Source organism: Macaca mulatta, chromosome 3, assembly GCF_049350105.2.
Source record: "Macaca mulatta isolate MMU2019108-1 chromosome 3, T2T-MMU8v2.0, whole genome shotgun sequence".
In the NCBI taxonomy this organism is placed as follows: domain Eukaryota; kingdom Metazoa; phylum Chordata; class Mammalia; order Primates; family Cercopithecidae; genus Macaca; species Macaca mulatta.
The window spans coordinates 102,482,269-102,510,076 of record NC_133408.1 but is presented as its reverse complement, the minus strand read 5'-3'; the positions used below and the strand labels follow the sequence as shown (position 1 = coordinate 102,510,076).

Below are 27,808 nucleotides of genomic sequence, written 5' to 3'. Positions count from 1 at the left end.
TTAATATTCATAAAGGTCTTAGTGCCTGACACACAGAAAGCAATCAAAATTTTTTTTACTAAGTGCACTATTTGACTAAATAACTAGAAATTCCTTTTTTCTAGAAAGTGGACTATTTAGGCCTCTTGAGGCATTCTCACAAAAGCAATTTGGTCCATATATTATTGATAGATAAGTCAGTGTCTCTGTAGGGACACGAGGGCCTGGGGTTTCCTCTTCTGCCACCTTGCTGATGTCGCTTGCCATATCTAGGCCTCTTTAAATGCTTGCTTTCTTGCATTCTGGGGGAAGTTATGGGATTACTGTCATGCCCATAACAGGCACCCAATAAATAATTTTGGAAGGAATGAATGAAGAAAGAATAGACAGTGATTTCATTTTAAATAAAGAATGGGGATGGTGGTGGGAGAGGGGGTAGTGTGTGTGAAGAGTTGAGGCACAAGTACCTCCTTTAGCACCCTGCTGAAAGTTTGGATTTTCACCAAGGAGAAAAACAGAATTCTGAGCCCAGTGACCCAGGAAAGAGACTTTAGTGACAAAGCCAGTGGCAGCTGACAGAAATGGAGACAGCCATCCTATAACAGAAACAACACCCCTGGGAATCAAGCAAGCTGTTTATAAACTTTGGCTCTCTCAAAGATTGTGTGACATCTCCAAGGTCCAGAATCCCCCTCTGGAGACAACGGCAATAATAAATAGAACTTTCCTCCCGGGGTCTTGACCCCACCATCTATTACGTTGGCCAAATCTAGTATCACCTTGAACCTCAGTTACCTCTTTCTAAAAGAAGGATATTAATTCAGTAGGTTCAGGAAAACACATAAGTATGTCTGTGAAAGTGTCCAGCAATCTGCATAAAACAGAACTAAAAAGAAGGTTCAAAGCATTGTCATATCTGAATTAGAAGAGAAAATAGGGTTAGTCCTAAGGAAAATATCCCTAAGAATACTGATGATGTAATACCAGACCAGGCTTTTAAAGGAGACTGTGAAATCTCTATTTGGGGAGAATTTGAGAGAAAAGGGAGGAAAGAACATCTGTTGGAAGGAGTAAAGTAAAAGCTCCCTAGAGGTTCTTTTTGGCTCTCAGATTCCATAATTCTGTGGCCTCTAAGAACACACACTGTAGCGCCCAAGAAGGGCTGGTGACTGATAAGTGTCACCTTTCCTGTGGTGTCCAGGGCACAGGCCAGCACGGCTCACAGGTGCGCTGAGATGTGAGAGAGGATGGCATCTGGAAGAAACAGAAAAGCTGCAGACCAGGCTGGCTTTGCCAGATCTTGTTTGTTGAGTAATCTCTTTCAGAGGACAGCAGTGTATCCAAGTGCCATCTTGCTACAAGGTTTTGTAGGGCCTGAATCGTATATAATTTGGGGGCCCTTCTTCGAGGAAAAGATTACGAAATTACAAAAATGCCAAAAAGGCCAGGCACTGTGGCTCACGCCTGTAGTCCTGGCTACTCAGGAGGCTGAAGCAGGAGGATCACTTGAGCCCAGGAGTTAACAGGCTGCAGTGAGCTATGATTGCATGGATGCATTCCAGCCTGGGTGACAGAGCAAACCTCTGTCTCTAAAAAACGTAATAATAACAATGCACAGGGCCTTGAAAGGGGCTCATGCAAGTGAGAGACCCTGAAATCTAAGCTTCATTAGCTTCCTAACTTACCTTCCCTACAACTACAGTATTATGATTCCTTTACAAATTAGGAAACTGGGGTTTGGAGAAGTGAAAGGACTTGTTCCAAGTCATGTCACTGATGAGTGGCCAAGTTGGAAATGGCTCCCAGTCCTCTCTTGTCTGTGACACTACAGCTGCATTTACAAGTAGGGTGGAGCCTCTGCTCTCACCTCTGGGTAAATCTACAGTTGCTGGGGCTCCTATTTCCCTGAGAGGTTTTCACTCCTCACTCTGAGCAGAGTAGTTAAATGCTGAGTATCCCCCTGTATGAGAGTTTCAGAAAACCTGAAGGTTTGCCAGACCTACAGTGCTTAGAGGTTTGATTATGGGAGCCTTCAGTGAGGGCAACTGACAACACTGATCATCTGTGAGTGTTAAAAGAAACAATATTTATGGCTATGATAAAAGATGTAAGCATTAATATCTATGGCAGAAGTCAGGAATATGGTCACAAAAGTGATCCCAGAATGTTAATGATGCCAGGGACTCAGTCCAATGCCATCTTTCTCCAACTCAAAATGAAAACTGAGGCCAGGGAGATTAAGTCAGTTGCCCTAGGTCACACAGATTCCAGTGACAGAGTTGGAACTAAGAATCTACTGCTGGAATTTCAATGCTTTGTTGCCAACATCCTTACTGGGGCTCCAGTTCCACAAAACATTCTTTATTTACCCCCTAAGCAAGGACAGTAATGCTGCTTTCAAGAGTTGAACACTTAACCATGAATTTTGATTTTTGCTTTATTTCAATAATAAACAAAACATTTTCCATGTTTTTTTTTTTTTTTTTTTTTTAATTCTACAAAATGGTTGGGGGAAAAAATCTCCTATCATGATTCTTGCAAAAAAAGTAATTTTCCACATTTACATTTAGCTGATTAATGTTACTGCCTGGTGCTTTCTATTGTTAAACAAAGAGTTAGCCCAGTTAGGGGTGTTTGTGAAAAGGAAGTTTCCATGTCTGAACTTCTACCTTGGTGTCACCGAAGGATACATTTTCATGCCTTTTAATTGACTTTTGGAAGATTGTTGCCTATAATAAGATTTAAGATGTCTCATCTCTAATAAGCTGGCTACATTGTTTCCACAATTCCATGCCAATAGATAAAGTTCATTGGTGATAACGGCCACTTTCCCTTCCATTTCCTGTCTTTCTCCTCATTTTTCTACTCTGGATATTTCCCCAGCTACCGAGAAAATGCTCAAAATGGTCCTCTAAAACTATGGTGCTCAATAGAACAACTCGCAATGATGGAAGTGTTCTCAGTTGGCACTGTCCAATATTGTAGCCATTAGCTATATGTAGCTAGTTAGCCCTTGAAATGTGATTATTCTGACTCAGGAACTAAAATTTAAATTTCATTTTAAAAAATTTAAAATAGAGTCATGTGAGTAATGGCTACCATATTGGACAGTGCAAATGCAGAGCATTTTCATCACTGCAGAAAATGTTATCAGACAGCACTAAACTAAAGGGTCTACCCTTGAACAAAAGCCCTGAGACTCTATCCCACGTCTTACCCTGAGCTGGGGTTCGTTATTTGGGCTGAGCTAAAAGAGAGGCCTCCAAGATGGCTTGGTGAGCAATTCCTGGGACTTTAGGATACAATGAGTTCGGGCAGGGTGGAGGCACTGTACTGGTTCCTATACAATCAAGCTTTGGAGTGTATAATGGAGAAGAAAGCTTAGAGACCTCTAGTTACTGCCCCTCTTTACAGACAGGAAAACCAAGTGGCAGTAAATTAGTCGCTTGGCAGAAGTTAACACAAAAGTTAATAATTGAGCTTTTCTGCTAATTCCCAAGCCAGTCCTCTTTTCTGATTGGTTACAGACCAGTTCTGGGCGACCAGGGCATGTCATTCTTTCTTGTATTACTTCAGCACATCCATATTGTGTATTTCCCCTGAACAAGGATCCTTTTGTTTAGGATGGATAGGGTGGGAGACCTGAGTTGCCTCTTGGTGGAGGAGAAAGGCGTGTTCATCAGCTTGCCTCAAAGGGCTGTGCAAAGGATGGGATAGGGTGACCAAGCATTACCTGGGACTGACTCAGTTTTAGCACTCAATGCCCCACATGCTAAGAAATCTCTCAGTCTGAGGCAAATCAGGATAGTTGTTCCACTGAGACCAATGATAATATCGCCAATCTTCCATAATTCAGATGAAGCAAAGAATCAAGGCAAGTTGCCAGCCATGGTGATATGCACCTGTACTCCCAGCTACTCAGGAGGCTGAAACAGATCGACCACTTGAGCCCGTGAGTTCGAGTCCAGCCTGGGCAACCTAGCAAGATGACATCTCTAAAAAGAAAAACAAGAATCAAGGCAAGTATAACATTTTGGTGGGTGGCTTATGCCTTTGCTTTATAGATTCAGAGAAAAAGACGTTTCCTGGTACTTTTCCCTTCACCTGCATTCAATTGTTCTCCTCAACCAGCAACCTTCAAGCAGCACTGCTTTTAAATGGACCATGCCTCTGTGCAGAACATTACATCTTAAAACATACCTTTAAAAGACCATAACATGATTTTAAAACAGATATGGAGTGATTAATCCACAATGTAGGACTCTGTTCTGGAGGCTGAGACCGACTGTTACAAGGTGAAGGCATTTATACAGTCATCAGTCATCTGCACCAAAACCTGTTAGTGGAGGTCTGGGGATTTCTAATGGCCTCTTTAAGAATGCCCTGTTTCCACTCGAATCACTCCTAGACAGAAATATTATTCAGGTACTCATCAAACACCTGGCGATGACATCAGTTAGCCAAAGCCCCAGAATGAAGGAGTCAGCAGAGGATACCAGATAGAGTCCCAGTTTAGGAGACAAGAATCTGAGTTCTAGTTTTAATTCTTCCATTAGATAGGCTGTGTGACCTTGGGAAAATCATTTGAACTCTCTGAGACTCAGTTTTCTCATCTGCAAAGGGAGATACCAATGCCTGGCCCGATTGTTCTCATGGGGAGATTTTGGGGAATCAGTGAAGTAATAAATGTGAATGTGCTTTGAAAAGTACAAAGTATTATAAACCTATATAATAGGTTTATATAATTGGCTTTGCACCAACCTCGGTGCAAAAGAAATTGTGTTTTTGCTATTACTTTTGCACCAACATAATACAACAACAAGATACATAGTTCAGGGCCTCTGATAGATGAATCTGAGCTTTGGAAATGTAACCATGAGTGGAGATAAAGCACAATTACAGGGCAGGGAGAACCAGCCTTCACTTAAATCATCCATCTCCCTGAAGGGTGAGAAAGGGGATATATAAAAGCAGAAAAGAAACAGTAGAAGAAACACTAATCCAGAGAGAATGTATCAAAGGGCTAGAGGAAGTTGAAAAGGCTACATTGTGTCATTCTGGCATTTTCTTCTCTAACAAAGATGTAAAACCTCAAACTGGGTCATTTAAAACAAAATGCCAGAACAATTGCAAGGCCCCAGAAAGGCAGAAATACGCACACGATACATCTATTAATGTGTGTTTATGCTGGATTTTGTAGTATTGGAATTGCATGTCAAGATATTGCTTTCATGCTATTTCTGTATAGAATACATAGGAGATATCACAACAATTAGATCACCCTCATCTGAAGCCCAATCTAATTTATTTTCCTAGAACATTTTTTATACTGACGGTGCTTGTATTAGTCAGCTACTGCCACAATAATACTGTGTGACAAACAGCCACCAAACCTCAGTGTCATATGTCCATCAATACTGATTTTTGTTACTGAGTCTAAGGCCAGTTCTGATGATGTCATTTGGGCTCACTTGTGCGCTTGTCATCAACCAGGGATTGGGAAGATATATCTGCTAATTTTGGCCAGGCTCACTCATATGTTTAGGGGTTAGGCTTGGCTGACTAATACAGAACTATGTGTCCAGGAGATCTTCTATGTGTATAGTTGACAGATAAAATGCAGTACACCCAGTTACATTGGAATTACAGATAAACAATAAATACTTTTTTAGTGTAAGTATATCCCAAATATTTACTAAATCTGGCAAGCCTACCTGTGAGTCTTCCCATCCCTCTAGCAGGTTAGCCCAGAGCCATGGCCAGCAGGGGAAAGCACAGTGGAACTTGCTTGGTTCTTTGGAGTCTAGACTCAGCTGACACTTCATTGCCTTCTGTTGGCCAAAGCAAGTTTGTGTCTTTGCCCAGCCCAGATTCAAGGACTACAAAGTCACATTGAGAAGGACACACAGGAAAGTTGAAGAATTGGGGCCTTTTGACAGTCTGCCACAGTTCCTAGTAGCAACATCACCAACAAAAGAGCTCAGCACAAAATTCTCCAAGAAAATGTCACTCGCCCATTCTATTTTAATATCGAAGATGAGGGACTTCATGAAGTGTTCAGGGCACCTAACTACAGAGAAGAAAACTCAGTTTCTGGTTTGACTTTATAAATCATTTTCTTTGTTTTCTTGGGCGGACTACATCTTCTCTGGGGCTCAGTTTTTTCATCTATGAAATGGTAAGTTTGTACTCTTGGGGCTTTGTAGCTTTAAGATTCAATAATCTTGAATATTTTAACTTGCCTTCTTCCATCATTTCCCTATTGCAAACTCTTGTAGCCTAATTGACTTTATGACTGTATTAGCTATGCTATAACTTAAAACAGCCCATTATGGTCCTCATTGACTGCTCCTGTATTCAAAGTAAATTCAATCACCAATACATATCCAATAAAAAAAATGGAAATCTCCAGGCCAAGGGGACATCAGCTCCTGGCAAGGAACAAGCCTCTGGAATAAATAAATCTGCTTTGCCCAATATTTCCCCCTCTTGATTTGAAGAGAGACAGTAACCCTTTTTCTGTCATTGAATTAATTTGCTAGAAGTGGCTGTAATTTCTATATAAATCCTGAGATTGTTTCTAATTTACATGTTATATATGAATGTTTATGCATGTGGTGCCAGCTAATGTTCTCCAGGGATACTCTTGGAAACTGTATGAATCATGTAAACAAAATTAGACTGAAATAAAAAGAATGTATGATATTTTCTTCAGTAGTACTAATTTTTTTTTTAAGTTTGGTTTTCTCCATAATGGTCCTCCTGCTGACTTTAATTATATTTATGGCACAATTATCCTGTGCTGGGCACAGTCTCACGTGCCCACAGCTCATTTGGCGTCTGTCTGGTTTGGGGGACGCCTTGCAGACAGAGGGGTGGTATGGCTCGTTCACTGTTTGTTCTCTCTGGGTGAGGAGAGAAGGGGGTAGAAGGTGTTAAGGTGGCATCTCTGTGGCTTTTTCTCCTTTCTCCATCCGTCTTTTTTTTTTTTTTTTTTTTTTTCTTTTTAATGAGGATGAATTCAGGTCATGGGCAAAACTGCAACCAGGTCCAGGGAACTTCCTCTTTTTCTGGCCTCCCCAGAGGGCTATTTGAAGATCATCACTGCTGTTAATTAACGATTTGCCAGCTGTCTGTACTAATGTTCTAGGCTTTATGTATGCACACACATTGTACTTCAGTCTGCTTTCACTTAAAACCAAATACAACAAAAGTTAAATATGAGTTGAAGTTTCTGGTCTTTGCTTTTGGCAAGAGGTCTGTTTAGCTGAGATGGTTCTTTCTTGCGTCATCACAGGGCTGGCTGTGTGCCCACTTCACAGGCTGGTAGGGATATCTCTTTCTAAAGCTTTGCTCTCCCACAAGACCCCTTCGGGACCAGCGTTGCACAGGGAGGAGTTACCGCTCTTGTTTAGGGTTAATAATTAGCTCAGTATTTCCAATTAATCTGTTCCAGGGTCCCCTCATTTTTGCCAGAAGGAGGCATTAACATCTCCAGGGGGGCCTTGTTCTTATCTTAATCTCATTTCTCTACTTACTGAGTATGTGATTGCTTCATTCCAACTACTGAGGCGGATCCCTGCCACATCTCATCCCAGAGAATGGAGGTACCCAGGAAGAGGAGAAGTTTGGATCGGCTCATCTCCAAGATTCCTCTAACCCTGGCATTCAGGACTGTGAAGTGTTCTGTCATGAGTCGCTAACTTTTCATTACTTCCCTTTCAGGCATGGCTTCTCTTAGCCCACATCAGACCAGGCTTGTCCCTACCCAAGCATTTTGACCATCCCATTCTAAGAAGCAATGAAAAGTATCATCTGCATATTATAAAGTATAATAATGCAGAGTGGCTCAATTTTTGCTTAACCACTCAACAATAACAAACCTGTTAAATTCAAAGAAAGACAGGAGAAACATGACATGGTCCCCTGGGAAGAAAGGAGAAGCCAGGGGTGTTTATTAAGCACATGCTGTGGGCCAGGCCTTGTGCTCTGTCCCATTTCATCTTCACAACAACCCTGCATATGTGATCATTTTGAAAGGGCAAACCTGAGACTCAAAGAAGTGAGGTTATCTCTGGTTGAAAAGGGCACATTTGAAGAGAGTGCTTTATGATTATTGAGTGCCAAACCAGAAAGGCCCTTCCAGAAACACAACAGAGATTGCAAAGAGAGCAGCATGAGCAAAAGCTGAGGTAGATGGTCAGGGGAAGCACATGGAAGATTCTGGAAAGAGTTGAGAGCTGGAGCAGCAGTAGAGAACATCCTATAGAAGAATCCAGGTGAAGGAAGGCAGGGATGAACACATGTTCTTGAGGAACAGTGAGGGTGTTGGCCTCATCAATGGCCCACATTGGGGTGGGAGAAAGCTGGTGGGCTCCAAAGTCTACACTCCAGACAGTACTAAAATTGGAAGCTGGCCCAATTTGACCACGTCTGAGCTATTTGAAGGCATCAGAGAAGGAAGCAGTGGTCTTTCTGCCTCTTCGGAAGGGCCCTTAATCTAGCCAGAGGACCCTTCTAGGCTTCCTGGGGCAATCCAGTTTAGGACATAAATGTATATGTAAACACTATTTCCCAAAATGACTAGTGATATGACTGCCCACAGTGCGAGTTGCTAGACCCCTCTGCATGCATGAGAGGGAGCACACTGATGATGGCAACAAAAGCATCAAACATAACATCATTATCTTTTGGAGGTTTTCCTTATTTCTGAGTTTCTTTAGGACATGACAACTAATTCATTAATTCAGATGTGTTTGTGTTCTATTCCAATACCCCACACTCACTATCCTCACTATTCTACTTATTCATCTGTCTTTATGAACATGAAGGTTTTGGTAAAGATGGGAAATAAATAAAGAGAATTTGGGGAGAATATAAGGCAGAAATGCATTTTAAAAGTTTTCCTTTTCAATATTGAATCAATTCAAGAGGAATTCAATCTAGAAGGTCAAAACTAGGTCACATATTCTGACTTCCTTGCACCCACAGCTTAATAATCTAAAAATAGAAATCAATTCTTGTCTGAGAGTTGTGAAGAGCTCATAATTGCTTTAGAGTAAAGCTCAGAATAACTGTGCCTTCTTCCGCCTTCTATTTCTTGAAGATGAGAATATCATTTTTCAAGTCCAAGGCACTGTCAGTATTAGATTGCATGGTAACCAAGTAGAAAAATCTCTGTTTAAGATGAAATAATTTTCATCATTATACTGTTCAGGCAGAAATGAGATCCCTGCTTTAATGCTGTTATAAAGATGGCAGATAAGTAATATGAACCAATTGTTAGTTAGAAATATTTTCCCTTTAAAAAAAACAGCATTGGTTTACAACCTTTTCTCTTCCTGCTGTCAAGCTAATATTCTGAATCAAGAACTTGCTTTGATTTTTATGGAAAACTTGTTGTCCCTTTTCTAGTTACTGAATTTTCTTTCTCCTTAAATCTCAAGATGTAGATGTGCTTGGAGCTTCATGATATCATGTACTTTAACAATAGGCCTAGTGGGGTTGGCTTTGGGGTTCATTTGCTTTATTAAAATGTTTGCCGCTAAATAGAGCTTTGGACTTCTAGAATACTAACGAATTTTCCATCATGGCTACATACTTTTTTGCATATAAGGCTATATGCAAAATATAATGAGGACAGCTTTCTATTTTTAATTAGCATCTCTTTATAGAAGTATTTAGCCTTCCAACCATCCACAGTTTTTTAAAACCAATTCCTGGAGTTTTCATGAAATTTTAAAGTACCTATCAAGAGTCTTTTAATGGTAAAGATCAGCCATAAGATGGAAATGAAAGAGTCCATTAAAATATCATTACAGGAAGAGAAATTCTCTGCCACTTTTTCTTAATTCTACCCAACAGGAATGTAACTGACCTCCCTCCCCTGGTTCTATCTAGTTATGGCTCCCTATGAAAATCTGAGGCTGGCATGGGAGGTGTCAGTAGAGACATAGGCAAGCTGTCCCATCCTCAGGTTCGGTCATGGGTACATACAAGCCATGGTCTGCTACCCCTGGCCTTTACCAGCTCAACCTTGCATCATCCCTTCTCCATACACCACCTCCTAACAAAGTGGGCCCCCTGCCTCTTTAGTGCTCCACTGCAGAGCATCACTGAGTGCTCCACTGCTGGTGAGTGCAGATGAGTCCTCCTCCACAGCAGAGCACACATCTTATGTCTCCCCAGCCTTATTTTAAATCAATATTTAGACATTTCCACAACCTGACTTCTTTCAGACCAAGCCAACTTTCTTATAAGCCCCAAGTCTGTTCTGTGAGGCCAGCTAATCAGCCCGCCTGTACCAGAAGTACTCACTTTTTATTACCTTTAGAAAACAAAGCCAGGTTTGAGGAAGTGTTGGATGTAAGCTGTCTCCAAAGCCTCAGGAAGGGGACCCCCGCCTTCCAAACCCCCTCCTCCTTTCCAGTAAGATTTGTAGTCTGGTTAGAAGGACCATTTAGATGATGAAAGGAACCAGTGGACAGCCCCTGATTTATAACCAGTGTGATTTTTTTTAATATCTACCAAATTAATATTTTTATGTCTGTTCCCCCATCGAGTTGCTTCGGTTTGAATTTCAACGAGGGGAGCCTGCCAAGATCGTGTAGTAAAATACGAACTGGATCATAAATCCCAGCAGGGGCAGGAGAACGTAAGACAGATTGCTAACACCTCAAAAAAAAAAGTTTAAATAAAAAAGGCAGGAATTTTCTTTAAAGTACACCAGGCCCAGCAGGGACTGGGAGATACACAAGGCGGCCGAAGGTGGAAGCTACTTTACCTTCCCAAGATCATTTTTCCAAGAAGCCCAACCCACAGAAAACGATTCTGAAGGTAAATCGGGCCCTGTGAGCTTCATCAAAAGCCAAGGATATCTCTCTGGGATGTGTGTTAGAGATAAGGCAGAAACGTTCTCGAAAGGAGCACCTTCCAAAAAGTCGAGACTTTCTGCATCCCTCTCTCTGGAGTGACCACTCAAACAGCTCATCAAAGTCTCCTTTCATTAGTGCCAGGCCAAGAGAAATAAATGCAGCTGGCAAGACGGAGCTTGAAGCTGTAAGAAGAAAGCCATGTGTTTCCTTCCTAAGACTAAAATTATTTCCCTATGAGGAATAAAGAGCTTTTACAGACCTTCTGGATGGATATGTCTTGGAGGGAAACAAGTCGATTACTCTCACACCCTCAGTGGGCTCCAGTGGGAGAAACAGAAGCCCTTATTTGCTTGGTTTTATAACAAGTTTACTATATTTGAGCATATATGGCAAAGTAAAGGCCCTTATAACCTAGCTTATTATTACACCGATTTGGATAAACTACAAGTCAAATCATGTCGGCTGAAACATAACTGCTACCCACAGGAGAAGTTTGATATAACTCAGTTGATAGCCTATAAAAGCCACGTTAGTCCCGTCTGTCAACACCAGCATTATAAAGGTGTTTCACTAATCCTCCTCGGTGGAAAACACCAACTCCTCCAGCAATGTTGTCTTCTCATTTCGTGACTTGCCTCTCCCTGGGTCTTGGGACATACAATGTGATCACAGGAGCCAATGACCTCCTCGCAGCTATAACGAGGGGCGCCTCCAGCATCACGCTCCTCCAGGAACTGAGCATCACTGAAACACATTTATAGACCAATCACCCTTGCTCACCACCCTTTGCCAAAACACGCTTTGGACTTTTGTTTCACTCAGTCTGGATTCAGAGCCAAAGCTATCACCAAGACTTTCAGAAATCTTGTGAGCAGGCAAGTAGAAAGGCACAGCCCCCGACCAAGCAGATATTGAAGAGACTTACATCGAATTGAAATGCACGAGGAATGCAGAATCTGGTTTTATTTTTTGGTTCACAGATATAAAGGTTTTGAATTTTCCTATTATGGACATTTAATCATAATTATCAAAGAAGAATTATCAAGGTGAAGATACTATAGATATAACATATGTATATTTTTAAGGTAAGGTTTAGTTTTTAGTTTAACAGCCTAAAACTTTAGCACACTCAACCCTCTCACATAAGTCCCCATAAATGAGACACGAGTTTCACACAATCCCAAAGTAAGTGGAAAACAAACTTTTTCTTTTTCTCCTTTTTTTTTTTTTTTTTTTTGCTAGAAAGGACATTAGGACATTTACTGAAGTTCAAACAAGGTCTATAAATTAGATAATAATACTATAGCAATGTTGATTTCTTGGATTTGATAACTGTACTGTGGTTGTGTAAATGAATTTAGGAAATGGGTACTGATGTATTTAGGGGTAAAGGGGTAGAATGTGTATAGTGTATCCCGAAGCCATTCAGAAAAGAAATACACACACACATACACACACACAGAATGATAAAGCAAACACGGAAGCTGAAGAAAAATGTACAGGAACTCTTGGCACTATTTTTGAAATTTTTATATGGATTTGAAATTATTTCAAAATAAAAAGGTTTTTTTTAAGGTTTCCCATTAGGGCTCCAGAGTGACCGTTGCTTATTTAAAATAACAGCCTAATAGAATATATTCATAAGTTCCTTTGTTTGCTTCCCCACATTAATCTGAAAGTAATTGTATGTAGGTCTTTTTTCTAGGTAGGTCCTACTTTAGATATCATTTAAACCCTTAATCTTGAAGAAAAACAGAGTAGGGGAGCCAGAGACAAGACTGGCAAGACACGAGTTGCTACCAGTTTAAAGAATGCCCAAAGAAGGATTCCAGAAGCAGAAGACCTGGATTCTCCAGGGATGAAGAGTTCCAGACTCTGAGATACTGACCTCTGTGGTCCTCAGTTTTGTCATCCTTAAAATGAGGGGCACAGAGGCAAGTCTGTGGTGAGGACTGATGTGGCATGTTCTGTATTGTAGAATATCGCATTCGTGGTGTCTGGTTGCAGCTTTGCCACCTCCCCCCACCTCAGGTTTACTTGTCTGGAGCAATGGTCTCGTGCCCCGTGGCATGTGGTAGGAGCCATGTTTTCTGAGTGTCTGAAAGCCCACTGGAAAAGGCTCTACTTGGGCAGCTGGAGGGACCTTCTTCATCCTCTTAAGACAAGGCTTGCCCCTCTATATCTTTCTTTGGTATTGGAAACATCGCAACAACACTCCTTTCGGCTACTCAAATCCCATTTACATTGAAGGCCTGCTGACATTCATTAGCCCAAACCTGCTTTTCAGAGATTTCCACTCACTTTGAGCTAAACATGTGGGCCCCAGTCCTAAGCTGAAATGAAGATTTCGCTTTCTTCTTTCTCTTTCAACCAGAAACAGCATTCTGCTGCCATTGGAAATTGATGCATCTGAGTACAAAGTGTCTGTTCCCTGCACCTTTCAAACAAAACCATGGCCCAGGCTCAACACCAGCATGCATGAGCACGCACACGCTCACACACACACACATTCTCAGCCCATAAAAGCCAACCACACTGCTAAATATCTAAAGCCCACCACTCAGCAAACACAGTCTCCTTCCTGGAACTTTCGGGGATGCGGAGGACACCCTGTCACGGAGCATGTGTGCAGCTTGAACCGGCGATAAATTGAGGCGCTAATCCTGATGCACGACAGCACCTGCAGCAACAGAGAAGAACGTCTCAGCAGACGACACATATATAAATCACATTTATTTTCATAGCACATTTAAATAACGTTTTGGCCCTGGGGATTTTCCACCAAGTAATGAAGCATCACCCAATGAGAGTCTGCAACGTTGCTCCATTCTGCAGTGCCCCCTCACAGCAGAGGAATAAAACCTGTGATTTATATGGATGTCAGGGGGTGGCGTAGGGGGCTTCCTTTCCTTTGCACAAGACATTGCTGTGCATCCGGATTAAAGATGAGATTTATCTGCAAAATAAACAAAGAACAGTCCCCCCACCCCTTTTCTCCCTTAATCACACCAGATGAGACATCAAACACACACGGAGGCATGCACCCGCTCAGCAGCACGCACGCACCCTCCACACGCACGCACACACAACACGGGCAGCCTTGTTATGAGATAGGAGGGACAACAATTTTGATAAAAGATGATCACCTGTGCCCTGACAAAGGTTTTTTTTTTTATCAGCAGTTCCTTGCAGGAGGCGCCCAGCTCCCAGGTCTCAGCCATCTTCCTATTGGGGTCTTCAGTCTACGTCAGTGTGGACACCAGCCTTGGGTGCCCGAGGTCCACCACACACATGATGGAGAGAAATCAAATCTCATCCACACATTGCAAGGTGGGAGTGCAATTCCAATTCACCTGCCATTTTCTGTCTTGGTTGTTTGGAGGGGAAAGATGACCTCATTCTAGTGAGATTTTCCCTTGGATGGTCATGGGCGGGTGTGTACCCCAGCTCCCTTAGGATGAATTGCAAATTGTGCTGTTGAAACCATCATGAGTTCTTGCCGAACCTTTCATTTCTTTTTCTTTTTTTTCCTTTTTCTTCCTTTCTTTTTCCCCTCCCTCCCTGTACCTCCCTTCTTCCCCCACCACTCTCTCCCTCCTTCTTTTTTTCCTTCCCACCATCTCGTTTTCTTCCTTCTTAGCAGTCATTTATTCTCTAGAGCTCACCGGGACTCCACACATGTCCTAACTCGAGACCACTGTCTACCTTGCTCAGTGTGGGCTGCTTCTGACAGAGAAATATGTAACCTACAACTCAGTGGAGCATCGCCTTGTTAAAACACAATTCATCATCCACGGGGCGAGATATCTACAGTTCAATCTGTGATTGTCAAAATATTTCAGCTCCATCCAGGAAACACTCAAACAAGAAAAATAACTCACATTGTTGTGGTGTTTTACAGTTAGCAAAGTCTAGCCCATCCTGTATATTATCACAGTGGGTCTTCACGCAAACCTGTGCCATGGTAGTGGGGAGACCGTGGCATGCTTTTAGATGCAGCCCTCCCATTTGGAGAAATCACTGCTGCTTTAAGGACCAAAGGTACAGCACTTTACTTTTTTTTGCCTCAGGTTCACGTGTTTCAGGATCACCAGCAAAACTGAAAGCAAAATATCTCATGCTTTCATATGGAAAATTATTCCTTGGCTAGAGGAGAGTGCGGAATGGATGGCAGGTGGCAGAGTTGAAGGCAGGAATACTAGACAGCCAGTTTCACCTGAATCAACCTGGAGTCAAGGTCAGGCTCTCTGGATAACACCTGGATGTTTCTAAATAAGCGTTATTTCCTAGAAAAACAGTCTCATATTTACTGATGTACATTCCGTCTTCAAGCCAAAGGGTGAACTTTCCATTTGCTCAAATCTGACTTTTGTGGAATGAAGAGAGACTCTAGTGCTACTTGTACAACGTTTCCAGTGCCTTGGGTTAAAATAAGTACATTTTCATATTTTGGTCCAGGTCACAAGCATAGAGAAATGCCAGCCCAGATTTCCCCTTATACTTTGCAAGTTTCGTGTCAAAGGAAGTCCCAAGCAATCACATATGTCTGGATGTAAATATATCTTTGCTTCTCCTTTTAGTTTCTCAAATTTGTTGAGATGATTGCCCCAAATTAATGTTTTTTTTTAAAGCCATCAGAAAAAGTAGCATTGCTTAGTAAGACTAATTCATGACTATTGAAGAGGGTCAGCCTGCCCCTAAAAATAGGGTGACCACCTGTCACAGTTTGCCTGTGGCAGCTCTGGCATATGCTATTGTCCTTGCTTAACTATTAATAGCCTGCCTTTCACTTTCATGAGTGTCCCAGTTTGGGTACTGAATTAGATGCTCACCTTACCTAAGAACTGTAGGAAAATCCAGTTGAAATAGGTCTTGTTCTTTTAAGGGCTGAAAACAACCTGAAAATGAAACTACAGAGGTGAAAAAAAAAAAGAAATTTTGCAGTCAGTTCCATGGCTTAGCCCTAGAAGACTGGGTGAGATTGTATCTATTTTGTGCATATAATTCTAATTTTGAACCAATAATGTGGAATAGTACTAATTTTATTAGAACCACTAGTCTGTGATAAAGCAAATGCACAAAATAATATGTTGAGTCATGAGGCCCAGATACGAATTAACTCAAATGCTCATGTGGGAGGCGAGAGGAAGGCCCATTATTTCCCATCTCATCTCCTGTCGGTGTGGGTGGCAGGCAGGTGGAGGGGAACTGGTCTGTGCTGCTGCGTTTGACTGGTGAACTGCAAGTAGATGTGGCTGCCCTGCTAAACAGAACCCGGACAGTGTGAAGGCCGGGCCCCGGGGAAGGGCGAGGGATGGACACAGCACTCTCTGCCAGGACCATGTGTAGCACACACAGGGGGCCTTACCATCCTCCCCTTCTCATGGAGGAGCCTTGGCTTTAGGGGAAGGAATGGTGGTGTTTCCCAATTATTGGGGTTTGGTCTTTCTTGGGCAAACAGGGTGGTGCCTTTTCACTCCTGGTACCATCTCATGCCCTGTTTAGGGGATTTTTGTTTACCCTTATCGTAAGTATCTCAGTGCAGATGTGGAACCAGCATTCCCCAGTCATCAAGTCAGAGAATCCAGATTGTGCCATCTCAGCCTGGCCAGCTCCACTGTGTCCTCCACGCCTGAGCTCAGGCCCCAGGCACTGTAGGAAGCCTCTTCTGGCAGTTTCTCCGCTTTTTCTTTACCCTTCACGTTGGGCTCTCCCCACAACAAGCACACAGAGTTGAAGGTGAATCCTCATATCCTGCCGGTCACATGCCTGCCATAGCACTTGGCACCTTCCATGGCAGCTGTTTACTCCCCTGTCTCCCCTTGCAGAGCCTTAGCTTCTTGAGGTCAGCAATGATGTTCTTCTCTGGACTTCCACAGCCTAGCCCAGGACTTGGCCCTTGTCTGTGGAATGTATGGGCGGCATGAGAGCCCACCAGAAAACAAAAATAAGTATTAAAATCATAGGTGCAGTATATTTATTAAGCACTTAGTACATATATTTGTATATAAATTTTGCAATCCCATTTTTAAATTTATTTTATTTATTTATTTTTGAGATAGGGTCTCACTCTGTCACCCAGCCTGGAGTGCAGTGTCATCATAACAGCTCACTGCAGCCTTGGCCTCCCAGGCTTCAGCGATCCTCCTAACTCAGCTTCCCAAGTAGCTGGGACCACAGGCAAGCACCACCATACCCAGCTAACTTTTAAGTTTTTTGTAGAGATGAGGTCTCACTATGTTGCCCAGACTGGCATTCGACTCCTGGGTTCAAGCGATCCTCCTGCCTTGGCCTCCCAAAGTGCTGGGATTTCAGGCATGAGCCACCATGACTGGTCAATTCATTTGTTTTAATTGTAGTAAAACACAAATAGCATAAAATGTACCATCTTAAGCATTTTTAAGTGTACAGTTGACTAGTGCTAAGTATATTCCCATTGTTACACATTCGATCTCTAAAACTTTTTCATCTTGCAAAACTGAATGGCATGGTAGGTTTTAAGTGTTTTGGAAGCATTATCTCATTTAAATCTCATAGTACTAGAGGTAGGGATAATTATTTTTCCCATTTTGAGATAAGAAGTTAAGCAAGGTCATGCAACTAATGATTGGTAGACATGGATTTGAAACTCATACATCTTTATTAAACTCTACCTAGCAGTTGTACGGTGAGTAAAATTTCCACAAAAGTGCAGATTTATAGAATTACAGGGTTTTGTTTCACCTTCTGCCCAATTTTTATTTTAAAAGTAGTGTTTAAATTTTTTACTGGAAAATAATATAAAAAAATCCATGCCACTTTATGAAGTTCATGATAAGAAAAATGAGACAGATTTACTATCAGACGGCTGCTGTTGATGACTCACAAAATTTTAGCAAAGAAAGACACCTGAGAAGATTGAACCCAACCCAGTTATTTTACAGGTGTGGAAACTATGGTTCAGAGTCAGGGTAGAAGTTAAGGAACCATCAAGTTCAGAACACACGACTCTTTCCACTTCCTGATGCAAGCTGGAAGATATTTTTATTTGAACGCTTATGACATTTTTCTTTCTAGTTAATAGGTATGCTAATAGCATTTTAAATTAAGTGTGCTTTTGGCTAGGCACGGAGGCTCACACCTTAATCCCAGCACTTTGTGAGGCCAAGGCAGGAGGATCGCTTGAGCTGAGAAGTTTGAGACTAGCCTGGGCAACATGGTGAAACCAAAAAAAAAAAAAGGTAAAAATTAGCCAGGCGTCACAATACGTGTTTATAGTCCCATCTACTAGGGAGGCTGAGATAGGAGGATCCCTTGTGCCCAGGAGGTGAAAGTCACTGATGAGCTGAGATCATGCCACTATATGCCAGCCTGGGTGACACCACAAGATCCTGTCTCAAAACTAAAATAAAATAATAAATTAAATGTGCTTTAGTCTTGTATTCAGGGTCTCTGCTTCCAGTCCCAGCCAGGGGCCTTCCAACCCATCTCTCCAGCACGATACGCATCTGTTTTCCTGTCTCTGTGGCCTAGATCAGCGGTCCCTATGCCTTACCCTCCAGCCCCTTCTTATAACAGATACTCTGTAATGCCTCTTTTTCTTCCCAGAAATGAAATCCAGAGATAATCTACCTAAGCACATAATTTCAACAATGACAACACAATCAATACAATGCCCTATCTGTAACAGAAAGGAAAAACAAAAGTAATTTGTGATTTTATATATATATATACATATTTCAACATGTAAATGTTCCAGCTGACTTCCAGAAGGCATACAGCCACAGCCAGCATTTGCCCCCTGTGTGGAACCCCATGGGTGCTGCAGGGGACCCCACAGTGTGGCCCCACAGAGCATGCTGTGCAGGTGACTCAGATACCATGGGTGACATTCATCCCATATGGAAGAAAAACTCTTAATGAAACCCTGAACACAATGAAGTATAATCTTCTCTTGATTTGCATGGTGGAGAATTCAGAGCCAAAAACTAAACATTTATGTATTTATATGAATATAAAATGAAACATATAAACACACACGTACATGTGCCTTTTTGTTTAATTATAAAACAGACTCTGGAACTAGGCTTAGATAATTTTAACCAGGTTCTTTACTTATCAGTGACTGTCTGGTGGGACATCTAACAGATGTGCAGGAGGCAGGACAGCCTTTGGCTGTCAGAGGACAGTGTGGAGAGGAGCACACTGGCATTACTCCAGGCATTACTTTGAGGCATTCTGGGATCTCCAGCCAACACTGGCCTCTGCCCATGGAATATCTTCATTGTCCACTCAATTTTATGATGACAAAAACGTCAGTCCAAATTTCCAAAACACCATAGGGTTGACACCCACACCCCTCTGAGAAGCTCTGCCCATGCCCCGAGCTCCTTCGGTGCATGGACCTCTTTGTATCTACAGCCCTGACGCAGTCCTCTGCCTGCAGGTGGTAAGCCCTCCACCCACGCTGATGAGTGGGGGAAGGAACAAACAAGCAACAGGAAGACGTCATACAAAGAATTAAATGACACCAAACTTACTCAGAACACCCTCCAGAGACCAGGATTTTAGTCCCAGCACCCAATAATACTAGGTTGGCATGGGAATGAAGTCAAACTCATTCAGTCTCTCCTTGTTTTCATGTTTGTATAGAAATGAATATTTTTATATTTATATATAAAGAGGAATGAATTAATTTACTTCCTAAAAATACATAAACACATACACACACACATATTCAAACAGTGCTAAAACCTGAAAACAGCACATAGTATTAACTAATTACAGCTATATACAATTTCTGTCTATACACTGAAAAATTTTAATGTGAATTTAGAGATGCAGAGAAGTTGTTGTTTTTGAGATTTTTAAACCTTTAATGCTGAATACAGGATAATTTTTCTTACTGCGGAAAATAAATATGGAAACCACTATATGTCTTTCCTGTCCTACAGAACAGCAAACCAGAATCTGAAAGACATTTTTCATCCATAAAGTCAACAATCAATACCACCTAAAAACAGGAGTTGAGTTTGTGCTAAGGGTGTTAAGTAGGTTGCCTTGTTTAGTCCTCAGGACTCTGCAAACAAAGCACCTCATCCCTATTTCGCAGATGAGCAAATGGAGGCGCAGAGAAGTTGGTGATGAATCTGGAACTCTAATCCAGATCTTTCCGACTCAGAGGCCAGTTCTCTCAACCGCAACTTTGTCCTCCCAATTGGCTAGAATGAGGACACTAATGCCCCTAATTCAACTGTACATTACAAAACAAGTTTTCAGTCCCAGAATCACAGTATTACGGGAAATATTTGGGCTCCTTTACCGTTTTTTAGTTTTATCATCACCAAAGCAAGGAGATGTTGGCAGAGCTGTCCCCAGCCATTCTCCTTGTCCTTCATTTGATGGCTATTTTCTAGCACCTTCCACGCACATGACCCATAGTGACAAGGTTCACATGGGCCGTCAGCGGGACACAGTCCCGCCTTTGTGGAGCTAGAAGAAGGAGCAGACATTAATCGTATAATCATACAAAAATATACATAACCAGATGCTATAAGATGGTCTGGAGTTGCCATGAGATTATATGCAGGGGCCTGGCTTGGTCTGGAGCTTTTATGATGTGAATCATTTTCCCTTTAATAAAAGTCAAATATCATTTACAGGGCACTTGCAATGTGCCAGCCCCTCTGCCAATCATGTCCTATACACCTCCTCCAATCCTGGAAGGTAGTTTCGTCATGCCCAGTCCACCGGGGAAAACACTGAGGATTCAAGAGCTCAGGAAACCCGCCCAAGGTTGGCAGTGGGCAAGCCAGGCTTTCAGGGAGGTCTTGCCAAGCGCCAAAGCTCCAGACCCTTCTCTGCTCTGCGCTCCTGCCTGCAAGGGTCTTCAAAACGTTGGTGACTATTATCACAAAGCGAAAAGAATTTGAGACGTGCACTGTCCTTCCACTGAGAATCTGTGGTCAACCTCAGCTGGCTCCCCTCCAACCTATGTTCTCTGGGCTACTGGGCTGCACGTATCCCTCTCTGGTCTAAACCCTGCAGAGCACTCCAGGCTCTTGTTATAAAACTGTTCAGCTCAGTAGAGCATGCTGGGGACCGTCTCTAGGTTGACCTCTCCTCCCCTCCATATCCCTGCTCCAAAGAAGCGCTCTGCTGGCCCTTCCTGTGTCTGTGATGCCCCGCCTCTCTTGCCCACCTGGCTGACTCCTATCTTCCAAGGTCATGTCCTCCAGGGAGGCCTCCCCTGATTCCTTCAATCTCACAGGCTCCTTCCTGCATGCTGTCTTTCCAGCACAGCCTGCATCCCCTGGACTGCAAATGGCGGGTGTTGCCAACATGTCCCGCTGCTGGGCCTGGAGCTCCTGAGGGTCACAGATTCCACCCAGGCCAGGCCTAAGCCCAGTCCCTGATGCTCAAAGCCACCCATTAAATACCTACAAATTGAATTAAATTGACTTTCATCTTCACAGAAGGTGGTAAAAGAAGACCCTTCTTTTTTCATAGCACTTTACCATGTTGGCTGCAGCATTTAGAGTTAAGCCAGATTCATCAACAAATACTAACAATCTAAAACTCAGTGATTGCCTTTCACCATTTTCACTTGCCTAATATGTATAATTTGACTAGTTTCCCTTTCCTCAAAATATGAATATCCTTATGGAATAAATTTCAACAACACTTTTTTTAACATAAAAAATACTGTCTTTTGGAATATTTTAATTTTATTCATAATCTGTATTCTATTTCATAGACTAGCTCTGCATGTCTTTTATTTAACTGAATGGGTATCAAGAAAAAAATAAAGAATGGCTCAATTATTACAGGTGATAATTAATTTCTGAAATTAAAAACTGTCGTCTGTCCAATTGATTTGCAAAGAATAGCTTAATGGACAAAAGAAACTGCATAATATGCCTTCTGGAAAAAAAAGTCAATAATTTTTTGGAGGTAAAGGCATCTTTTCAAGATAATGATTGGTTTCAATTTTTAAATCTTATACCAGATTTAATATAAAATTATTTTGACATTGTGCTGGTAACCCATTTGAAAAAGAACCTGAAAGAAAGGAGTCCCCGCTTCCTGTGTCCCCCACTTCCCCTCCAAATAAGTCAGGGCCCCAAAGTCCTGGATGCATAAATAAATCAAGATTATGTTAATGACTAGAGCTGGGCACAATGGCAGGCTTTGACAATTCCAGGCAAAAGACACCAGAGGGCACTACAGGACCACGTTTTGTAATTTCAGACGCCATTTTACCCTTGGATTTGAACAATAATTTCTTAAAAAACTGTTAACCTTCTGAGCTCTGGATGTGGATTTATTTATTGCTTTCAATATCTTATCGCCACTAAGCTTAATTAGCTAGGCTTGGAAGGTTACTTTAAAGGACAATGCTCTAAAAAGGCAGACACTATTCGGCTTTCTCTTTATTTTACCTTCCTATAGAATGTCGGCATGTGGATGAGCGTGTGTGTGTGTGTGTGTGTGTGTGTGTGTGTGTGTGTGTGTGTGTGTGGCGGGGGGAGGGGGGGTGGTTAGCAAACATTTATGATTGAAGAAACCATTCAGGGAATCCAAAAACTAAAATGCAGGATTCCACTGCCTCCCAGTCCCCGCAAAAAAAAAAGTGGTTTCAGGTCAAAAAATTGTTTTCATTGTTATTGCTTGTGTAACTCTCTTCAATCATCTATTAATTCGATCAGCAAATATTTATTGAAGCCTCTAATGTGCCAGTACTCATGTGCCAGGTCCTGGGCACACCATGATACCTGAGTCACATCTCACCCCACGGTGTCTCACCCATGATGAAAAGGCAGTTCTCTTTACTCCTGTGAGCCAGATTTAGCCTTAGAGCATCAATATCCATAAGTGAAAAGTGACACTTCAGCTTAGATTATTTCTCTTTTCACTGCTCTTCAGAATTTTTTTTTTTTTCAGAAGAAAATAGTAAAATCACTACTTTCTAGATGTGACCATCTCAGCCTGAGCAAGAAGGATCAAAACTCTCTTGTTGGAACTGCTTTCTCAGTGACTGAATTTTTATGAATCAAATAAAATGGTTGCTTGTGGGTTTGGGGAATGCTTTTTTTCCTTCCAAAGTCCCATATTGATTAGAATGAATTACACTGAAATTTCACAAGTGACAGAAGAAAGTGCCACCACTCTTGGTGTCTAACGGAGCTGTTAAGCAGTGCTACCATCCAGGGTTGGGGAAATGGGACACAGGAAGCCTGTTTCCTTCTCCTCCAACAATACTCCCAGCCCCATTGGTTTGTACAAACAAGTATGTGAGACCACGTGCTAACATAGACAAGTTACATTCCTTACCTCAAGTAATACCTACAAGATAGCCCCATTTCCCAGCTGAGCAAACTGAGGCTAAAGGTTAATTATTTGCCCAAGGTCACACAGCCACTACCCAAACCCAAGTCTGTCCACCTCCAAAGATTATGTGCCTTCTGCTACCCAGTATAAATAACCCAAAAGAACTCAAATACTGTTTCTTTTGAAGATAGATGGGGCAGACACTGCTGTGTGCTTGCCCTGAGCCATGCCATCTTCTTCCTGTGCACACAGCTGGAGTACATTTCCCAGTTCGCCGTGGGGGAAGGTTGGCCCTGTGAGTGGCGTCTAGCTAGTGGAATGTGAGTGGCAGTGAGGCCTGCCCACCTCCTGCACAGTCCTTCATTTTCCCTCTCTACCTGTCACAGCCAGATGTAGAGTACTCAGCAGCAAACATTAAGGCCCCTAGGGACGGTGGGGCCACAGAATGAAAGGTGCCTGGGTCACTGAATCACTGCATGGAAGCTGCCCAAGAAACACTGACTTTCAGTGGTTCCAGGAGCAAGAGATAACGTGTTTTGTGTTAAGCCACTGTGACACGGGGTTGCTTGTTAAACAGTTAGCTTTTGATACATAATACACAAGGAAAGATAATGGCTTCTCTGAAGGTGTCCATTTGCTCACCAGGGGACGTGCCTAGTTCTGTGGTAGTGAATTTGTTCACAATTTCCCTGGGCATCAGGAAAGAAGACATTGAGGTAGGTGATCTCTAAGGTCTTTCCCCGACCTGAGAAAAGCCTGTGGTTCTGCGGTGCCCCTCTCTCACCGGCGGGAGCCCATCTCCCACCACTCATATCTGCAGGTGCCAGCTAAGTTACCTGGACCAGGAGGGACTTAGCCCAAACTCTTACCCATCCAGGAGTCTTCCCTCCCACATAACACCTTCCCTCCACTCTGCTGGGCAGCTATACACAGATATGCCCCTCGGCAGTGGCAGCAATATGTAAGATGCCCCCGGCAGGAGGACGAGGGGGAGGGCTTCACATGGCCCGGCACCACCTGTCACAACTTTCTCTGCTCCCTGTGTAGCCTGTGTGGGAAGATGAGCACCTTCCTCCAAGAAAAGGGCTGAGTATAGACCGAGACCTTGAAAACTGCTAGGTATCCGAAAAGTGAATATGAGGAATCCTGCTCTTTGAAAGCACTGCTTCTTCGAGTGATGTCACTAACATCTATGAAATACCATACTTAATCTATTGTAAGTCTACCTCCAGTGACTCACGGGATCTCCTTTTCTGTCACTGAATGTGATATGCTCAAAATGAAGACAATGTTAACGTAGGGAAAAGCAGAACTGAGAGTTTTAATGACACAGACTCCTGGCCAGATCAGGAAAGGAGGGTGTCGTTCGCGGCATTTGTGATTCCGGCTGGGTCTCCCGTGCGGAAGTGAAACTCGCCCCCTGCTGGCCCGCCGTGGCGCTTTCAGAGGGAAGGGAAGCCAGGACGCCCGCGGGGATGGCTGCCCAGCTGCGAGTCACACACGAGCATCGCCCATGCCCGGTGCCCCCGCACTGCCCATGATAGGGACCTACTGAATTGGATACTAGTGGTGTTTCTAGAAAAATCAGGGAGGATTGAGACCTGGGTTTTCGAGTGACAAATTGGGGACGCAGATGAAAAATGCAGGACTCAGTTGCATATGGTGGCAGCCTTTGACTGCCTGGAGAGAAAGAGAGAGAGAGAGACAGAGAGAGAGAGAGAGCGCGCTCACTATCAATATGATTAACTATTATAGTGCACAGTGTTTGGGGCTATCCATTCCTTCCCCTCCTTCTTCTATCACAGATTCCTCCCTCTCTGATTTCAGAAGGAGGAGTTAGGGAGGTCGGTGAGTGCCTGTTCTAGGCCACTCAGCATCCCCCTTCCTCCACCAGAGTCCTTGGCCAACTAAAAACCATTCCTGGGAATCTTCTGCGGAACCCTGCCCCTCTACCCTCCAGCCTGCCAAGCCCTTTTTCTGTCCCCTGCAAACTAACCACCAAAGCTATTGATGGTTCCCACAATATGTATTGTTTGACTCCACTAGCACCTGACACAACCCAAATTGTGCATTACCGTATTACCAAGGGTAAAACCCAAGGTTAATGATGAAACAAATTAATGCACAGTTTAAAAATATGAAAGTGTTCTATGACTACTACAAAATGAAATAAGGTTAATTAAAGTAATTTTCAAAATATTAACAGAACCATAGTTCCAGCAAGTATAAGAACATTATCAGCACATTTGCATCATTAAAGGATTTAAACAATTTATAGAGCCATAGATAGAACACTTACATTTGTGAAGGTCAAAAAAAGGATAAACTATTTAGCTTTATTTTTGTAAGCCTATTTTGTTTTCTAGATACTGTGGCATTATTACATCTAAGAGTCAAACTGCTCTAAGTATTACTTGTAGATTTCTATTTATGAAAGAGGTTATCTTGCTTATAGGAAAAATAATGTATTAAGCTTAACCATTCACAAATGGACAGTTATTTGTAGGTACTTAAACATGAAGATCTATCAGAGCATGGTAATTTGTCATTTTTAGTGCTTATTTGACTGTCTATAAGAGCAAAATTGAGTACAAAATGACGATGTTTCTGTAGTGCCACTGCTAGTTTGATTGATAATGAGAAGATACAGCTACCATTTTTAATTTTTAAAATGCAAGATTATTCTGGAGTAAATTAACCTAATCACATATCGCAAGTAAATTAATGTCAGTTCCTTACTTAATTGCAAAAATAATATTAACCTAAAGAATCTAAATCCACTTCTGACACATATTCAATTTTTATAATGTTACATAGATAGTTTTTCTGGATTATATGTAATGGTTTCCAGCATTAGCTTCTCTGCTAATTGGAAACGTTGGGAATGGGAGCATATATATTCCAGTGGTGTTGAAGAAGGTTGCTTCCAGAATTGATCTAGCTATATTACAATTCGGACACCATAAAAGAACCATTGGGTATTTTTCGTGGCAAGCCTGCTATAAACTCACCCAATGAGAACTTCTCAGGGCTTTCATTCTCCTGGCGTAAGTGGGTTTTTTCCAAAGCAGACCAACAGCTCTCACTTGGAGAACTCAAGTTTTCCAGCTCTCATTTCCCCAGTCTGCCCCAAGCGAGTCAAACAGTGTCAGTACTGTCTCCAGCAGCACCTTGAGGGCTGGTGCCTGTGTTTTCCCGAAATGAGGGTAGATGTGGTTCCTGCAGACTGGAGGAGAGTCCCTGAACTCACAAAATGTCTCCTGGGCCTTAATGCTTTCCAAGTTGGGAGATTTATGTCGCAACCTTGAGAAGGGCAGAGTAAATACAGAGCCTGCCAGCTATTTGTTTTCCTGTTGATGAATTCCCCAAATTCAGACTGGAAGCCCTCCAAGAACTGAAATATCTTCAAAAGGCAAAGTGTTAACCCTGAATCCTTCGGCTGCTTTTGCCACGTCCTTCTTTCCCACCCAGAAAGCTCCAAAATATCTCTGAGGTTGTGTTTGCTGTATGTGAAGCTCTCCGATGACTCTTCCTTTTTATCACACAAAACAAGCCAGGGCCAAAGACCACGGAGGAAGAAACCAGCTGACCACATGGTGCAGGGATCTTGCAAGAGCTTCTCCTAGTTAGGCTTCCTAGAGCCTCACTCCTGCAGATTCAGTATAGCTTTCTTGAGTCATGAAAGTGATTCCACTACCTAGTCAAACTTTGCTAGCTTGAAATATTTGCCACATGCTCTATTGCAATTGTGGTTTTCATCTTTAAATCATACATCCTTAATCTTCTCCTTGGAAATGTAACGAATTAGCACTATATTTTTGTTTGTTAGTTTTTCCTGAACATGAGCCGTATAGTTTATGAACCAATCTAGATAAAATGATCACTTTTAATCCCCAAATCACTCCTTACTTTTAGCGTTTATTCTCACTGGCTGCTTTTACAATTTAAAAGTTGTTAAATATAGTCTTTTTTCTGATAATAAAATTACAACATCTTATTTATAGAAAACATGGGAAATGGGTATTAAATGTAAAAAATTTTATTTGTAGTCTCATTACTCACAGTTAAGCCTTGTTAACATTTTGGTATACATCTTGTTTCTCTGCTAGTTATTCTATCTGGATGACGACTTTTTTCACTTGGTCTTATATAATAAATATTTTCACATTATTTCCATAATTTTTTTTGTTTTTCTTTTTTAGACAGGGTCTCACTCTATCACCCAGGCTAGAGTGCGGTGGCATGATCATGGCTCACTATACCCTTGAGGTGATCCTCTCACCTCAGCCTGCTGAGTAGCTGAGACCAGAGATGTGTACCACCACGGCAGCTAATTTTTGTATTATTTTGTAGAGACAGGGTTTTGCCATGTTGCCCAGGTTGTTCTCAAACTCCTGGGCTCAAGCAATCCACCCACTTCAGCCTCCCAAAGTGCTGGGATTACAGGTGTGAGCCACTGCACCCAGCACCATATGTTTTTAACTAACCTTTTATTGTTGGAATTGTAAGTAGCATTCCAGTAAACGTATTTCTACGAAAACCTTCAGCCACATATCACATTAATTTCTTAGGACAGATTCCTATAAGTATCTGGGTCAAAGTGTAGAAACAGTACTAATGTTCTCAATACATTTTGCCAAATTGCT

The 27,808-nt window shown here is 42.2% G+C and overlaps 1 long non-coding RNA gene across 2 annotated transcripts; it reads right to left on the bottom strand.

The window, feature by feature from the left end:
- Positions 1 to 11,813: 11,813 nt before the first annotated feature.
- Positions 11,814 to 26,771, bottom strand: LOC114676960 (uncharacterized). Of its 2 annotated transcripts, XR_013415902.1 has the most exons (3): positions 26,174 to 26,652; positions 16,374 to 16,756; positions 11,814 to 15,763 (listed from the first exon to the last, which is right to left on the bottom strand). It is a non-coding gene; the product is annotated as an uncharacterized LOC114676960 (long non-coding RNA). The 2 variants fall into 2 exon arrangements; XR_003728207.2 differs by having other exon boundaries at positions 11,814 to 16,756; positions 26,174 to 26,771.
- Positions 26,772 to 27,808: the final 1,037 nt, after the last annotated feature.